This window comes from Netta rufina (assembly GCF_964035555.1).
Source record: "Netta rufina genome assembly, chromosome: 21".
In the NCBI taxonomy this organism is placed as follows: Eukaryota; Metazoa; Chordata; class Aves; order Anseriformes; family Anatidae; genus Netta; species Netta rufina.
The window spans coordinates 12,053,655-12,067,726 of record NC_140145.1 but is presented as its reverse complement, the minus strand read 5'-3'; positions in this window follow the sequence as shown (position 1 = coordinate 12,067,726).

The window sequence follows — 14,072 nt, the reverse complement described above, 5'->3', positions numbered from 1 at the left end:
TTAGGCATGTAACTCTCAGTAACAGAAACAAGAATCCAGTGCCCAACATTACATCTGCTCTGGAGATGTGCTCCCTTTCTGTCAATTCACAGCACTTAATGAAATATCACACATGAAGGTTCCTGTACAGCATGCATCATTTGTCTGTTACATTTTTAGGACAATTTAAGACCAAGAGGATGTGGGTTGAATACTCTGGAAAATGCTTGCATGTATATTTCCTTAAAATTCTATAAATTGAGGATAATTGAACACTAGGGTGTGTAATTTCATAAACAAATTTATTTCCTTTATGTAGAAGTTAAGCAGAAGTAACAGCAATTACACTTTGAATCCAAGACTTCTTTCAAAAACGTTACTTTAAACATCTAATTTTTTTTACCTGTAAATATATCAATCACGTGTTCCTGGTTTAGCTGGTTAAATAATTGTTCTTTAAACTTGAAGGCAGGTGGTCATGCAATGATCCTACAATTAAAACATGCTGTTGCTCTAAATTATCTACTTTTTAATTCTGGAATGTGTCCTAAAACCTTTGTTCAGTTTCAGTTCTCAGCTGAAGCTGTCGCTGAATCTAGATGCCTGCACAGGACCTGGTAAAGATAGCATGGGATATGCTGATGACAAGTACAGAAGTGGGCTTGGTGATTCTTCGCAATTCTTCTGAAAACAGTTTATTTTGAGGCACTAACAAGACTATAGCAACATGTCTGTGTTGAGCATGGGATGCAGAATCTGTGTTTGCTGCCAGTGTGGCTCTTGACAAGCAACAGTGTCAAGACTCCCATGTTCCATCTCTAAGCTGTTCTCTGCCTTGCTGTATGACTTGGTAAAATTAATGAGCGGGAAGATGATTTCCAGCTCTCTAGTGTTGATCAAGGATTTTTGAGAAGGCAGGGGGAAGTGGCCTCCACCTATGTATATAGGTAGATCTGCCTTCTCTTTCAGTAGTCACCATCGAGTCCTAAATCCAGAAATTTCAGTAACAATGATGTTTTCATTGTTACTCAACAAACTGAACATTGTTACTGAAATTAGTTGCTAGCAGGATCTCTTCTCCTCTCTCACGGAGGCAAGTATTCTGAAATGGTTTGCAATGTTCATAAAGCTTTAGAGATAAAAAGGACTTTCTCAACTTAACTTTTCTTAGTAATGACAAATGTTGCCAATGCATGAAGGATGAGGATAAGAGATAATGCAGTAATAATTTAATAAATAAATATTCTTGCAGTCAGTGTAATGATTTTTCATATTTGTTTCATGATATTGAAAATGCTGGAAAGCTGCTGAAATTCTCACTGCTTCATTTCTGTGACGCAATTTACATTAGCTGAAGAACCAACATAATTTTACTGAAACAAGATTTCCTGAGCTGGTATAATTTTTGCCAGTATTGCTGTCCTTAAATTTCATGAATGGCTAATGTTTTGTCTTTAGGAAAAGAAATGAAACAAAATGTGTTATGTCAGGTAACAATATGAAGGAACTGTATAGGTTGAATGGTGAATGAGCTGATGCAGAGTTTCTTCTCTTTACCTGTTCCTTCCTGATATATTTCTGAAGCATAACTGTCATGAACATACTTGGAGTCACTTTGTGAACAGTCTTTTGGATAATGGGAAGTTGGAAAATTATTTGGGTCAACCAGTTGCTTTAAGAAGATATTACTTCTACATGACATTCAATCTTTAGGTCATTTCCCTAATGACCAAAAAAACCCACGTTTTTCTAAGTATGAAGTATAACTCATAACAAGGCTAGTAAATGGGAGTACATCTGAAGTTCAGACTCAGTTTCAGAGAGCCCAGTTTTCACTGGGGTATTTAAATAAGGAACATTTTTTTTCAGAAGTCCTCAGTACCCTCCCACTGTGTTAATTGACTTGAAAATTTGATGGCTTGACTTTGTGCTCAGCTGGGCATTGAGTGGTTCTGAAATCCTGAATTTCCTTTTATTCTTTAAAGCCCCAGGGAACAAAATCACAAAAAGCCCTGAGAAGATTAACAGCTTCCTACATGGTTCAACTGATCTTGAACCATCATATGCATCTGTAGCAAAGGCAGCTACCATCAATTCTGACACTGTCACAGGCTCAGTGAATGACACAGCATCTGACTCTGGCAGACGTATTGTCAAGAAAGAGCAAAGGTAATCATTTTCAACTTGCATGTCTGTGTAAGCTGGAGAAACTGACTCTTACATTCTTGTTTAGACCATACTGCATCAATGCCTTGCAGGGTGTTTAACGAGATGAGTACTCTGTGGTGGCAGGAGGCAGGGGGTGGATACTAAGATGGCTCCAGCCTTCCAGTGGCTTTCTTTTTCAACCATTAACAAATGATTTGAGGTTGCTGTCAGCATAAGCAGGAAGCATATGATTTTCTCATTAATATTTGCAGTAGACCAAAACACCTATAAATCTGTGGTTGCATTTCCTTGCCTTCTCTCCCTTGGTTCTAGTTTTCTTCTCCTACTCTTGCCCAAGACAGGCAGGGAAGAATCTGTGGGACAGTCATGCATACAGAGGTCAGTAATTCAGAGTGAATTGCATGGAAATAGATGTCTTGGCTCAGCCCAGTGAGGTCCTAGGACTTTCATTGATCTTGCTGGTCTTTGATTTGGACTTCAAATTTCAAAAACTATAAGTTGCTTCTATCTGCTGTCTCCCAGCTGGCTACTTGGCTGATTCTGAGACCTGACCCTCACTTCTATGAACTAATTTTTCTTTCTTTTTCTTTTTTTTTTTCTTTCGAGACACTACTTAGCTTTGTGGAGAATGTTAGATTGCTTTTGTCACGGAGGCAGTTCAGTACTGCTATTAAAATATACCCAAGGGCAATTAGTATATCTTTCCACAGACAACCATCTATACTTTTTGTCCTTGCATCCATTAAGACATTCCTTTTTCTTTTTCTGGCATATAAATCTAAGCAACACTGAAAATCAGTAGATGAATCTGACTAAGGACTGGTTTGGAATGGTATCTTCTTATCCAGAAAGATCATTCAATGACAGAAGACATGTTTGTGCATATTCCAAGCAAAAAATGTTTCCTCCAGCCATACTGTGAATTAGAAGCATGAGGCAGAGCAATAATCCTGCACTCTGAGAAGCCAGTAGTGGGGGTATACCCATACCCATTTTGCTTCATAAATTGAGATTCCTAACTATAGGAGAAAATAATAAGGCTTATACCTACTAATTTGAACATTATGTCCTTCCTATTATTGGAGGAAGTCTCTACAATGTAGGTATTATCATTATATGATGCATACTGTGTGCTATTATGAGATTTATATGGCCACTGTGGGGTAATAATTTACACCTTGCTGGGACTTCAAGTTGAATTCTGAGATGCAAGCTTTCTTCTGCAAATTAGAGAATTTGATGCCATATTCAGTTCTTGTGCTTACTGGATTTGTGTGAGAGGCAGATTGTTGTGGTGTTCAGGCAGAGGACAGTCTTGGAAAGGCTGTACTACAGATTGGTGCATGACCCTGAGCAAGACAGTGGTCTTGTAAGGATCTTGTTCAATTCTTGTGCATGCTGAACGCAGGATAAGAGTTAGGATGGCTTCCTTCACCTGTGTTGTCATTGTCCAGGGCATGGACTAGCACTAATGGCACAATTTGGACAGTGTGACCTCACCTAACTTAAGGTGTCCATGTTGTGACTGATTTCTAACAACCTTGAGAGGGTGATCTTGCAGAGAGGTGGAAAAAAAAAAAAAAGCACCTTGCAAGTTATGACTTCCGAGCAATGTAAGAGTATAAAAACATTTAATGCAGGTGTTTGCATTTTAGGAAAACGTTAGAGGAAAAGAGATGATTATATCAGGAATTATTTCTTTCCCTTGCACATTGTATTTTCAAACTAACCTCTGAACTTCCTTACGTATCTAAGCCAGAGCATATTATTGTATTCAACACTTCCTACATACCAAGCACCTAATTGTAGGCTATGTAATCAACAGCAATATATTTAATTGACTTTGAACTAAGCAACAGGTGTTTTACTATGAAAGAGATAGAAAGGTTTTGATCTTGACTTTAATTTAGACATCTGTACTGCACTCAGACTGTGATAAATAGCAAGTTCAAAGCTGACAGCTGCATAAATTGCTGGAGTGAAAGCTCTTGTTCAGAAATGAATGGTTATGAAGTAAGAATTGCTATTAATATTCTTCCACTGATATAATTAACCAGAGTGTAGTGCTAAGATCTGACCCAGAAAGGTTGTTTACCAAAAGAGTTTCCAATGTAACAGTGCTTTTGTGAGTAACAGAATATGCTTTCCAAATGAACCCTCTGCTGCTTCACGTGGCTTATTTCCTGGAAGCATACTCAGTGGGTATGAGGCAGCTCACAACAGGTAGGGAAATATATATTAATCAGATGAAAAGTATTTTTGTATTCAGTTTCTCCTACTCTTTCACCTGCAGATCTTTTTTTTTGGTTTGTTTAAAGCAGCATCAGCTCTAACAATATTGTGACTTCAGCCAGCAAAGATAGACATGGATATTAGGTAGTCTGTTTCCAGCAAATTGGCAGTTTTTTCCAAGGTATAAGGTTAGGGGAGAGATTGTATAAGTACCTTATACATCTTGTATTGGCTAAGCAATCAAAATAGGGTTGTATTGTTTTCTCAATGCTAGCTAAAGATTAGGGTGTTGTGTTTTTTTTTTTTTTGCACATTGCCTTAAAAGCGGCAGGTATACATAGACAACATAAGCCCAAAGTAGTCTGCTCAATATAATGTCACAGTATTGAAATAATGTATATTGGACTATTATCAGGTAAATCTTGAACTTGCTTCTAGTAAACATGACTGACAGTTAATCTTTACCTTAATTAATAACAAAGGGCTTTGTTTGCAGAAGTAATTCTAATTGTCCTTTCGCAATTTGCTATCCCGCAGACAATCAGTACCATCGATTGTAATGCTGGATTCAATTACTTCTGAAAACTCACTAATGTGTTAATTCTTAACTGCTATATAGCATTCAGCTTTTTCATTAAAGCATGGGCTTGAGTTTTAGTAGTTGTTAGTGGCTGTGGAAGCTGAAAGACAAATTATAGGAGAACTACTTGTCCCTCCTTACTGCCTTTCTGAAAAGTGCTTGTGGATTCATATCGAATGTAGGAAGATTAAAAAAAAAAAAAAAAAATCAAAACAAAAAGGTTTATTTTAGTAGGGCCATTGGCATTTAAAATCAATTACACAAGGAAAGGTAGAAAATGTACTTACATGTTGTGCACGGATATCTGCTCAATGGTAGTGGTGTAAAACCAGAACAGTACGGGAAATGAGAACAAAAAACTGTCTTAGTCAGATTCTTTTATCTTTGTTCAAGCTCAATCCAGAATTGCTTGATAGTAGACAACAATAAAGCCAGTGACATGCCTGAGAAAAAAGTGAAGTGCACTTCATTGCAGGGCAACTTAGAAGATCCTTGACAATGACGGTTGGCATGTGAAGGAATTTATTAATTATTCTCATTTGCCATTTAGTTTTCCTTGTCATGCTTGATGTTTTCCTTGGATGCATGGATGTCTGTATGTAGAGTGTCTTGTGTATAGTTTTCTGGAGAAAGAAAGAAAAGTTCCTCTTACCATGTTTAATGTCATTCTTCCTAATTTCTCTATGGTGGACTCTGACACCAGGCAGAAGAGATATTAGCGCTGTTCTTCTGTTTGATATAATTTGTTTTTTTGAAGATTCAAAGATGAGGAAGCCTTTGAGTATTATTTCTGCAAACAGCGGGTAGATGATAGGGCAGCCCAAAATTAAGGAGTATTACCCAGATCTTGTGAGGATCATTTGGGGTTAATCTTGAAGGTAGGTTTTTGTCACTTCAGGAAATACTGAAGAGGTTCATAATAACACTTCATGCTTGTATCAGCAATGGCTTCCAACAAAACATGGATAAGCTCAAGCAGAGATGGGGCATCAGCAGTTACATTTAGGAGTGCTTTGACTTTTATAATTTTTTGCTGACATAAATGGAGAGTGAGAGTCAACACAGTTGAAGCAGAAAGTGGCTTCTACTACTTCTGTGAATTTAACGGCAGCATTTTTTTTCTTTAGACATTTACTTCAGTTTTCCTATATTGTGATATTTTTTTGGTGGAAGAGAGGGATATTTAGTTTCCCACCCACCAATATAAGATTATTTTTTGTTCTGGAGGAACCTTCTAGACTTACCTACCACCTGATCTGACTATGGTTTGCAGGTCATCCACTCTGTAACAGATCATTTGTACAATTTCAGACATACCTCCAGAAGGCAATGCAAAAAAACAGCAATGTATTTGTAAGATAATTCTAGATAATTGTATTTTGTAAGATATGTAATTTGTAAGAAATGTAATTCGTAAGATAATTCTAGAGCTTTCTTTAAAACGGCTTTTCCATTTTGCTTTAGTGGAATGAGTTCTGTATTCAAAACTTGTCTGGGAAGGGTGTTATCTTACTAATTGTTAAAACACCATCCTGCTTTTCAGCCGTTTACAGTTTCTTGGTAAATCTTGACCACAGGAATTCAGCACTGTGACTTTTGGCTAGAGAGACTGAACACTATAGATGGTACAATAGAGCCTGCATGAGTTTCTGTTGAGTCAAGGGAATATACAGTATACAGCTAGAAATTAGGAATCAAGCAACTTTCTATCTGCATTTTATATGAATTCAAATAGCTCTTATATTAGTATCGTGACCATGGATAAAAGGAAACCATTATGTAGCATCAATGTAGCTGAAGTGCTTTTACCAGTGGAGTGTGTCGTTCTGCTGAAGGGTAAACATCCTGAAAGGAACAAAAATCCCAAGGTGCAGTATATTTAAACATTGGGCAGTAGACAGACACCTAAAATAATAAGATATGACTTACAAGAAGGTACTTTGAGTCAATGTAATATCTACAGGGCTACTGCTACATTTAGTACCACTTTGGAGCTCTGCGTTTGTCTTGAAACAGTAAAGAAGAGTGTGCTTGAACTAAGGATACTTTAGGGCTTTCATTAGGTTTGTCAGCAACATATCTTCAACAGTAGCGGCTTGTATTGAATTAAAAAAAAAATATCCTCAAATCCATTTTTAATGATGAGAATGATAGATATTAGATCAATATAACAGTATGTATTTCCAAATGAATGACAACCAGAGTCAGTACTATTCCTACCTGAAGCAGTTTTCTTCTCACAAAGTATAGTGAACAAGAAAGTGCATTGCTCCATCTGCAGTGTGGACTATCAAGTCCATCATCTCTTCAGCACACCAGCAGGTTTTCACTGACTGAAATCTTAAGTCTGAAATATTTGCAAAGTGCTGAGTTGAGATCATCTGTCAGTAGGTACAATGCAAATGCTGCCAGACTAATTTCTGTAACCAGCTGGAGTGGTGATGGGGGACAACTTCATCATATTGTTGTATATTTGCTATCATTCCTTTTAAACCTCTGAAGTGTCATTGTTAGCTGTGACAACATGAAGTTGAGACTATCTGGGAATGCACTATTGTTTGAATAACAGCCATAGCTGCAGGCCCAATCAAGGTTCATTATCTTAAGCACTGTACACATATTTATAAAAAGCAGTCCCCACTGCAGCACTTGTATAGTCATCAGTTCCATTCTTCCATGATTTCTATTCATTTACAACAGTGGGAATCTGCACAGTTGACTTTGATTTCACCATGGGGCCTCAGGACGTAACAAATTTCTTTTAATACCAGTGCTGTCATATGCCAGTCCCACCCCTCATTGTCATGTCCTTGCTTATGCTAATGGGAATGAGGCTGTAATTCTTGGATATAACTGGTTTGTGTCTGTATGGAAAGGTCTGGATCAGTTTCCAGATAGAAAAGAGAATTCTTGCATTAATGTATGCAAGAGAAACATTTATCTTCACAGTGAGATGGTTGTGGTTTGTGCAAATGACTCTCATTGCTGAATCTTTAAAAAGAGAATATAAAGCAACTCAATATTTCACTTGAAAAATATTGGCTTTTTGCTCACACAGCAGCTGTTTGGGGAAAAAAATGTTTTATTTTTGTATAGCTTAGTTAATATTGGAACTGTCATTAATTCCAAGGACACAAGCATAATCCAATGTTGAATGCTCTTAATGCCACTCTTATGGAAACTCCTTTCATGAGATTTTTGCTAACTTCAAAAGAACAGAAAAAGGACACTGACTGATTCCATATTTATTTATTTATTTATTTTTACCTGAAGGCTATGCAAAAAGGAATCTAGCAGTATCAAGGAGGGAAAAAACAAGCCAGAAGTTACCTTCATTCAGAAAACTTTTCCCACCATACAACTATCCAGGCAATAACTGCAAAGGCTTCTTATATTTGCATTTTTCCTAGAAAAAACAATTATCTGAGTGTTTTTCTTGTAATTAGGGCTTATCATTCAGTGCTCTGGCTCTGCTTTCCTTTTCCTGAAAGGAAACTTCTATTTGTTTGTCATCTTGCAACAGATGAAATTCTTCTAAACTACTTGTGAATATTCAGAGACGGTTTCTTTTTCACCAAAATAATGACCAGTATTTGTGACCAGTAAAACTTAAGGCAGTTTTTACACTCATGTCAGAAACAAAGTTTCTTGAGCTATCTTTGAATCCTTGGTGGTAAATGATCTTTCAGCACTTGATAGGCAACAACAGCATAACCTCATAATTTCTTTACTCATACACTTTTCATTTCTCTTCTTTCTCCCATTAGTATTGCATGAATAGATTGCTTCCACGGGCAGGGAGCTTGTTATTAATATCAGGTGAACCAATTACTGACACAGGAGTCAGTTCTGCTGTTCTAGAAAGGAGATATAATGAAGCCTGGCATTTCAAACCCAGTAACCTTGTTTATCTAAGCTGCAGTGATTCATAATGGAAAAATCCATGCAACAGACTGAGGAAATGCTTGTCACCTCTTTAAACATGTCATTTAAAAAAATGCATCATTGTCCTGTCTCTCATTGCTGCTTCTCATATTCCATTGAGAAACAGGAGACAAATGCAAGTCTGTACTTCTAGTTGTGAATAAAATTGCCACCACCTGCTTGAGGTGAAATGAAACTGCTTGATGCAGTGCAGTGTATGTTAAAATTTCTCCGCTGCTTTAAACAAAAAATCTTCAGGAGTCTTCTGAACTCCTTCCCCTGCCAAAAAATTATGTCTGAATATCTGTTTGGAGAACTGGAAAAATCCTTTCCTCTTAGTGTATTCTGAAACTACTTGCCATTGAAAGAATGATTTTACCTTTATAACAACGCCTAACCTGGAATTTCTTTCAGTAAATTTTCCACCTGATAAGCACAAGGAAATCAGTGTAAAGGCCCAGTTCCCCTGGGGAGCAAGCATTCCATACGTGTGCATGAGGAAGTCTGACTCCAGCTAGTGTTGGTGTATGTGAATGAGGTGCTCATTTGTTTCATTACTTCCCATTTGACATCTGTGTCTGAAACATCTTTTCAGATAGCAAGGGATCTGCAAATCTGTTATGCATCTTTGTCACGCTCACAAGCAAGATTGGCTGACCTGCTTGTATATTACTGAATAGTTTTTCCAAGATCTTGTAATGAATTGTTTGTGCAAAACAAAAATAAACACCCTGCCATCTTACTTTTTTCTGAAGACTTCAAAAATTAAGTGTACAAATTGTTTTATACATACAAGAGTTTTCTTCTTCATTTCCTTCATGAGAAGGAGTGAATGTACTAAACTTCTAATATGAGAGAAATTCTTGGGGAGTTGAATTAACCAGGAGCAAATTTAAGTGCTGCATTGCTTGATCTTTGCATTTATATATAACTGAAAAACTTTTTTTTGAGAAAAAAAAAAAAAAAACTTCCCAGGGTACTTAGAGCTATGGAGGCTCATATAAATCTTTCATATTGTTGTGTTTTAAGCCTTGTGATTTTGTTATGCCAGCCCTCAAATCAGGTTATTGGAAGAGAACTCTAAAGTTTATTTAAAACAGCATTGTCCATAGCAAATGTCTAACCTCTAACCCTGTTACTAGAGTGAGTTTCTGTTGAATTGGTTTCTAGTGATTGACTGCAGAAAATCCTGAAAATATGACTTCAGAGTAGTTAGAAGGCATCAAGGCCAGAACACAAGTTAAAATAAACCTCAAATTTTACTTGCCAAAATCCCTGTTCTGTGACAGTTTACTATTTTACTATGTTCCTGATGTGTAAGAAACTAAGTAAAATGTAATTGGCAAGCTTAACTTGCACTAAATTTGTTGGCTCCTCTCTGTATATGCTGCTGTTCTCAGCCCTTCTAAAGCATGTCTGAGAATGAGCCGCCTTCTCTGCAGCTCAAGCACACAGCTTGTGAGTGCAGTTAATGTGTGTCATCCAGAAACTGCTGGGGTCTGCTCCTTGGAGAGCTTGAGTTAGCCTAGAGCATCATGTGAGCCTTTAGTGCTGTGGCAATCTGGAGGAAGTGCATTGCCTGCAGGCACCTGCTGCTTGGCAGATGTGTGCCTCAACTGCTTTTGATCTACTCATCCTTTGAGTTAAAAAACAGCCCTGTTGCTCCATCATGTGTTCAGGTGTTTCATGAGTCAGTTCCTATAAAAGTCAGGGCAGGGAACAGTCACTAGTGACTGAAGTACAAGCTAAACCTATTAAAATCAACAATGTTTCTAAGCTCAAAAGGAGCTTTACCATCCTCATTAGTGTTAGAATGGAGGTATTGTGTGTGCATATCTCTGCTGTTTGCATCTTGCTTTATGCTGGGAAGTCATGAAACAAAATGGCTATTTTCTATTCATGCATGTCTGATTTTAATCATGCTATGCTAGGAAAGATGAAAGTTCAGGAAAAATTGGATGCTAATTTATTTATGGGTGTGGGCAAAAGAATTTGCTGTTTTTTTCAAATGAGAGAAATATCTGTATTTTCTGTTGCTCCTCAAGTAGTGGTGTTCTCTGTAGGTTTGTGACCGGTGTGCCCCACCAATAAACACAGTTGGAATCCACAGAAAGGCCATTTACTTAAATAACTATGTAAACTTGGGACCATAGTGAGACACCTACTCTTGCATACTCTTTCTAGCCTAAATAGAAAACATAACTTCAGTAAGACCATGTGTCATTCTTGTTCTTTCTGTTGTGCCTTTCTAAAGCTTGTAAACAGTTTGTTAGGAAGATAAGGTAAAAACATTAAAGACTAAATCATCTCCTTTTAGGATGCCAGCATGTAAAAAAAAAAAAAAAAAATGTTTTGGTATACCAGTACTCAGACCAGGAGGAGTGAAATTACAATCAATAAGCATTTGCATCCTGCAAGTTAGGTACCGTTATGCCTTCTGTGTTTACCAAGGTTCTATGTCCTTCCTGTCTTGCTAAATCCATCTATTGTGGATTTGACTGGGAAGCAGTACCAATTTAAATAATATAAAAAAGGCACAGATTGCCTTAAAAATTTTAACATGCATTTGACAGCATCATTAAAGAAAGAAAATACAAAGCTAGAAGAGAACTAACGAGCTTGGCTAGGACAGTAGGAAATACATAAATGCTTTTGAACAAGGGCCTTTTTTAAATTTTGGTTCCCTTCTGATCTGAAGAGCGTCTGTATAAATACCGCAAATGAAGGCTTAAAGGGCACCTTGAAAACTTTAAAAACTTAATTGTTTGGCTGACTGCAACCAGTATGAAGCAAAATTCTGTTGATCAAGAATTGTCTCAATTTAAGCCTTTTAGAAATAAAAAGTTATATCAGAGATCTTTTGTTACTTATTTTCTCATGCCTTTTGGAAACAGGAAGGTGTGTGACAGAAGCTCTCTAGAAAATAAAATGCAAGGACTCTGACACAGAAGACCAAAGGGCTTTTGCTCTGCCCTACATAAAATATATCACATCTGATTGTACCTCCTTGAAAGCATCCTTCTGGGAGAAGCTGCAGCTTCATCTATATATTTTTAACACTGCTTCAGACAGACATCATCATAATGAGATTGGACTCCTCTGGCAATGTGAACTTCTAAATGGGAATGGGATTGAAAAGCTTTGCTGAGAAAATGGAACATAATTTATTTACTGTGTAATAGGAGAAACATAACTTTTTATGTTGAGTGGCTGCCATAAAGCTCTTGTACTAGATGTCTTAAAATATTACATTAGATGGAGAACTGTTGGATGGCAGAACATGCATAGAACCAGTGATCTGAGGAGTCGTTGCTGCTTCGTTGTATGGTGGGTGGCTGCGGTGCAAGATGTTAATACCCAGCCCACAGGGCTTAGCTGTGGTTGTGCCACCTGCAGGGAGCTGAAGGGAAGCACACACCAGTCTGCTGCCAGTGCATGGCCTGGTGCTGGCTCTAAAGCCAATCCACTATAATGGGCTCGAACTTTTACCCACTTGTCTTGTTTTCTCTTGATAACTTGTTAACCTGTTTATCCAAAGCTGCCACTGTCAGCACAGAAACTGTGTGAAAACCCAGGAGCATCTCCGTGTGTGAGCTGCAGCACAAAATGGCTTTACAGTGTGCTGTGGTGCTGGGAACCAAACCCCAAAACAGCCTTAGATGAATGTGCTTGTCATTGAATGACATCCATGTTAATAGAGCTTTAAAATTCTTTCTGTTGTAAAGACAAATGACTAGAGGTTGGTAGCACCACTTAAAATATTATAGAGAGTTATGGGTTGCTCAGGAGTGATGGTATGGACCACAAAACATGCAAATGACTTGAGAAAACTATTTTATATACTTGGTCCAGAAATCTAATGTTCAAAATCAAAAATGGTTGTAATTCACCTCAGTGTAATTTTGGAGAGGTTTTATTGTAAATTTTGTGTACGTACATTTTTCTCCTTGAATTTCAATGACTTTAAGCTTACGTTCACTTCTACTGTCCAGAAGGATACTGTGAGAGACTGTATCAAAAGCTTTAATGAAATCCAGAAAGGTTACATCAGCTGGCTTCCTTTGGTCAACTGACTTAGTGATCTTTTCATAGAAAGAAATAAAGTAAACTTACTAAATGACCTGAAATTTTCTACTTCATGGTACAGAGTGGGTGAAAATACAGAAGGTCTTTGTCAGACTGTGACATCTGAAGCTGTTGTCATATATTGGAAGATATTCAGTGATCCATACTTTACCTTTAAAATAGTGCATAGAAGGCATAATATTTTAGTTTTTGGTCCTGATAATGAGATTTAATTATTGCTTTCAGGACATGATTTTTGTTGCTGCAGAAGGGCACGGTAAGTGCTGTTATGCAATATAATTGGTTTTAATTTCAGTGGCGATTCTCATGTGAATTTCAGGCACTTAATTATAGCCTGAAGGTTTTCAAAGTCATTGACCTACAAATTCTTGATTAACACAAATATCATGAATGTGTAAAGAATTTTCTGTAGAGGAATTGCCTTTACCAGTTGCTTTGGAAAAGTTACCTGCTTTTGCAAAGAAGCTGCTATGATGAAGTTTGGCTTCTGCTCTACATCTGAGTCCTACCTGGAGACAGCAGGTGGTTGGCTTGGTCTAAGATCTGTCAGCTTTCCAGACAACCCAGTTAGAGATAGAGAAGCAATTTAAGGATGAATATTTCAATCTAAAAATAGCATCAAGAAGAGAACATGCCTCATCTCTACAGTCCTGGAAAGTTTTATTCATTGGCGTTGTTCCTTTCCCCTCAGTGTTCACAGCAAGACAACTGAAAGTCAATGTTCACAGGGTTTGACAGGTAACCCTGGAATCAATAACTGAATTAAAGTATTCCAGCAAGAGAGTAAATCCAAGTCTCTTGGTAATATGGCTTTCTAGTTGATGATTAAAATTCTAGAGTAATTTCTGATGGGACTTTTTTCCTTTGGGAATTATTTCATTAACACTGAAAATAAGTGTATTGTTATTAAGGAAAGTGCCAGGGTCAAAAGATATGGTCAAAAGGTACATTTTAAAGAGTGTGTGTCATATTTCATATCAAAGTTTGCTTAGAGTTTGTACTGAAATTATATAAAATGTCATTTAAAAAAGTAATTTCAGTGTAAGTTACTTTTTCACCATTCTGATTTTGAATTAGCTATCATTTCAAAATGCACAACATT